The sequence below is a fragment of the Penaeus monodon genome, chromosome 17 (genome assembly GCF_015228065.2).
Source record: "Penaeus monodon isolate SGIC_2016 chromosome 17, NSTDA_Pmon_1, whole genome shotgun sequence".
NCBI lineage: Eukaryota > Metazoa > Arthropoda > Malacostraca > Decapoda > Penaeidae > Penaeus > Penaeus monodon.
The window spans coordinates 89,177-94,176 of NC_051402.1; positions in this window are offsets into that span (position 1 = coordinate 89,177).

Sequence of the window (5,000 nt, forward strand, 5' to 3'; positions counted from 1 at the left end):
TCTAAATGCTGCTGTGTACTGCCGAAGGCGCTCCAAACCTCAGGACTGAGTCTAGGTGTGGGTGTGTGTATGTTTGTGTGTATGTGTGTGTGTGTTGTGGTGTGTGTGCTCTCTGTGATGTGTGGTGTAGGGTGTGTGTGTGTGTTTTGTGTCTGTATTTTCTTTTGTCCTAGCTCCTTGACGCTATTGGCCAACTTCAGTCAGGTGATCAAATGATTGAAACTATATCTTTCACAAGATCTAAATTTATTTTTCAAGGTAACTGTTATTATTTTTTTCGCCCAAAACACTTTAAATCACTGTCATGGTTTCATATTTTGTAGTGGCTAGAGAAGGCGTTGTTGATTTAAATAGTCGGTTATAAAACGCCTTCACTTAAGATATATTGGCATTTTGCAGAGCAACAAAACATTGCAATATATGGGATACAATTAAAGAGTAAAATACATGCGGTTAAATAGCCATTACAACATACATATTCAGAAATAAATATATTCAACAATTCCTCGATCATGGAGAATTAAATATCAAGCCAGGGTTTATCATCCAAACTTCAACGTTTTCTTTATTTGTTTCACCAGAAATCAGATTCCTGTTAGATGCGACTGCATTCACGATTTATGTTAGGCAATGGATTTATAGATTACATAGATTGAAAAGAAATTACGAAAAGATACAGAACCGACAGAAAAACCATCACCGAAATCCTCTTTATGTAGATATCTTCGCCTGCTGGAAAGTATTTTACATAACTAGCTCAATGAATCTGTTGAAATGTTTCTTTTTTGCTTACCTCTCACTCCAGATTAGACTGATGCTACAGTGATGGCAAAGAGGATCCAACACGGCGTCCAAGCTTCTACTGACTTTCAGAGGCTCTGAAATCCCATTATGGAACCCCGAGGTGGGACACAAGTAAGGTACCCTGTTTTGCCGTGATACAGTATTATAGTGTTTGTATGTTGGAAGAAATGTTCCACTTCATATATATGTAATGAAATACTAGGATGTGCCCTTTAAATCCGACATAACTTATGGAGAATATGAATCAGCATTACCAGAGGCTGAATGAAGATGAGGTTCAAGGACGGAGACCGATTACCTGGATATGTTCATCTCATCCGGATTACCCTAAACCTCGTCCAACGCACGAAAACCTCCGGCTGCAGCGTGAATAACAAGTGTTAGTGCCATTAGAGGTTATCCAAGAAACGTCGTAAACATGCTTTAATTAAATTACATTAGTGCAATTCTTATATGTCGCCCATACAGTTAACACACACACACACACACACACACACCACCCCCAAACATGTATATATGTATATATAAATATATATATATAATAATATATATATAATAATATATACTATATTATATATGATATATATATATATTATTTTTTTTTTTTTTTTTTTTTTCTTTTTTTTTCTTTTTTTTTTTTTTTATCACAGGGATCAAGAAGAACGAAACAGAATCTCGTGCTTTCAGGGTCGAAGAAATGCAATCTTCACACGTTGCAGAAGAATAAAGAAGATGATTATATCTCGATGAAGGTCTTGCCTAATCTTTTGGTTCTCCCTTTCACCAAAGTTAGAAGGGTCACGGTCTAATAACTGGCATTTTTGAGTCATTTGAATTTCCAAATTCAACGGCAACAGTCTTTATCCAATATCAGGAGAAATAAATAAATAACTGAGAACATTAAACCTGAAGTGACTTTTGTCAATCACTGTCGATAATTTTTAATATGTTGTGGTTAAAAGAAATAACATTAAAATAGAGAAAAAACGCGGCCACCAATTCCCTTGTGATGACACTGAATAATATTACACGGTTTAAAATACCTTGAGAGACCGTACCTACATGCTGCTGCTCAAAAAACACTGACAAGTCTATATATTTTGTTTTCACTGCCCTAATAGATATGGTAAGTTTCTGTTTGCCATATTTTGCACAATATATTAAAATTAAATATTGCGCCCAGAAAAAATCTAAACACCAGCTGGAAAGGAATGTATTTTTTTTTTTTTTTTTTTTTTTTAAACAGTGGGCCTTCATCGATAAAAGTATATCAACAAATGTATTTCTATGTCATGGGAAGAGATCCATGAATCCATTATCGGGGGCAAACACAACCAAGAGTCTTGATACAGAAGCCAAGTTATGATCGTAAGATCGAGAGCAGGAAGTCTACCAGAGATATTATGAGGAGGAAACAGGCGGAAAATGACAAATCTACGCATGTGTCCAACAACACTGAAAATCTAGGACTAAGGATCCAAACTTTTGGAAAGTCTCAAAGGCATGCAACTATTATTTGCTAGGGAATATATCTAACTGTATATCAACACGTAATCCCTTAAGCCCACGTGAGGTATTCAGACAATTTGCCACTCTCTGCATATTATATACCACATAATACCCTAGGTATTCTGTGCTGGACCACCCGTCAGCGAGGAATCCTCCTTACCCTGAAGATTAGGATGGCGATTTCTAACTGAAGGGTGGGAATAGCTGCATGGCATAATGATATTCCCTGCTGAAACATTAAAGATCTGAGGGGGTCACCTATGACATGAGGCTTGCATATAGTCTTGAATGCCAGATGCAGTTCTTAGTTCATTCCACTGACCTGCTGAGGGGCGTAAGTCATCCCTTTCTAGAAGGGATAGGGGATCGTTGGGGTCTGTAGCAACTACTGGGGCATCACACTGCTCAGTATACCAGGCCAGGTTTCACATTCTTCGGAAACGGATCAGTGACCGACTACTAAGACAACAGAGATCAGAGCATTCTGGATTGATCCTGGTACTCCACAATAGACCGTATCCTAGCGATTGAATCATTGTGGAACGCTATCAGAGTTTGGTCGTGGACTACTCGCAGCCTTAAATTGGACTTCAAGACGGCGTCTGATTCGGTGCATCGATAATCGACAATGGAAGATCCTGAGACTTAGCGGAATATATAATAATATATATATATATAGTATATATTTATATATATATATATAATATATATATATATCTATATATATACATATATATTATAATATATAGTATATATGTATATATATATATATATATATATATAATATCTATATATATATATATATATATATATATATATGTGTGTGTGTGTGTGTGGTGTTGTGTGTGGGTGTGTGTGTGTGTGGTGTGTGATATTTTAGAAATGCATATTATTTTGAATTTTGTTTATGGAAATGCAACAAACCTATAGGACATGAGGCGGGCATTTCTCCCTTCTTCGACCAGAATTTTCAAATTTATATGCCTAATTTTTTGAAAAGCTCCATTCTTTATACATGCAATATTTGGAAGCTATTCAAACAAAGTTCTTTGCAAAAGAAAAACAAAATGAATGACTGTTTAGTCAGGCTACTAAACACATGATTAGATAAGCAGAAATCATGATACATTATATTTTCATAAATAGAACATTATTTGACGCAAAACCGCAGGAGAGCTACGATTTATAAATAACTGGCCTTTATCATGTGTGTGTGTGTGTGTGTGTGTGCTCTCTCCTTCACTGTGTGTGTGTGTGTGCTACCGTGGTGTGTGTGTGTGTGTGTGTGTTGTGTGTGTGTGTGTGGTGTGCGCTTGTCACGCGCGAGCGAGCAGCGTCCTATAGTATACTAAAGTCAAATACTGGTGAATGCCTAAAACAAAACATAGAATTCGCTATTATCATTTCAGAACTCGTTAAAAAGTTCTCTAACGAGTTCGCATCCGCCTTCGAACAACCGAGTGAGAAAATACACATTGCTTGTTTGCAACTCGAGCATCTACAGCTGGGTGAGTTCCAAAGAGGGTGAATATAGCGTCTAAGAACTTATTCCCAATACATGCGCTGTAATCTCATACTTGGGGAAAAAAAATCTTGTTCATTCTGATGAATATGGGCAGGTCATACTTGCGCTCTACATTTATTGTTCATTTGTGTACCGTGACGTTGCGCTTTGCGAGCGTTCACTGTACAGGGCTTGTTATTGGGTTAGCGAAAACGGAAAGAGACCGCGGGCCGAATGTACAGTAATGTATGGTACGGACCCAATATAAAGAAGAATTATCGGAGTTTATGATTTACCTTACCACATTGATCCATAAGCTCAAACAAATGGTTAAGCAGAGCACGGTTGTATTATTTAGTAAGGGGAAGGGAAATACGATCAATGAGTATTTAAAGGCAAAAAGAATAAAATATAAGGCCACAAACGATGATGGTGGGGACAGGCCGAGAGTGACTCGTTTTCGGCGGAAAACAAGAGTTACGACCGCTGGAAACAAGGAACTGAAAGCATGGCGAGTGTCACGAGTATAGGAAAAAAGAAAAAAAAAAGATTTTTGAAGAAGTGAACATCGAAGAGTAGTAAGCGGTGAGGAGTGAATGTTTGCCTTAACCACAAAGATAAGTGGTACAACAAAATGAGAGTCGGCAGCGAATGAGGCCAGGGACAAGTTTGATAGCTACAAAGGAAGAAAACGAGGACTCTGTTTGGATTGCAAGAGAAGTGCAGTTGGGGGCAAGTACAAATGAGATACCAAAGTGTATTTTAGCCATTCAAACTATTTGGGACAATGGCAGGTTAGACGTTAAAAGACAAAACAAATAGTATTGACAGCCAGATCCTACGGTGATCCGAAAAAGAGGTTTGATTCCATGCAGCACACCTTAAGATTTTTTTTCGGAAAGCAAGACGTACTGTCCATTGGGCTGCTATTTCAGGGATTAGTTGGCGAGTGGAAAACCGCAGTGTGTTTTAAAAACTCTGAGCCAGTATTTAACACTGAAGAGGGTGAATGTTACAAGGGGGGAAGAGGAAGGATTTGCGACAGATTTAGAGCAGAGGAAGAGGAAATGTGACAAATCAGAACTGGAGAAAGGACCAAAGGTATTCTGTTGACCAAATATGGAAATATACGAAAGTGCGAGGAGAGCGGATCAGAGTACCATCCGTATCCCAGATGTCCCGA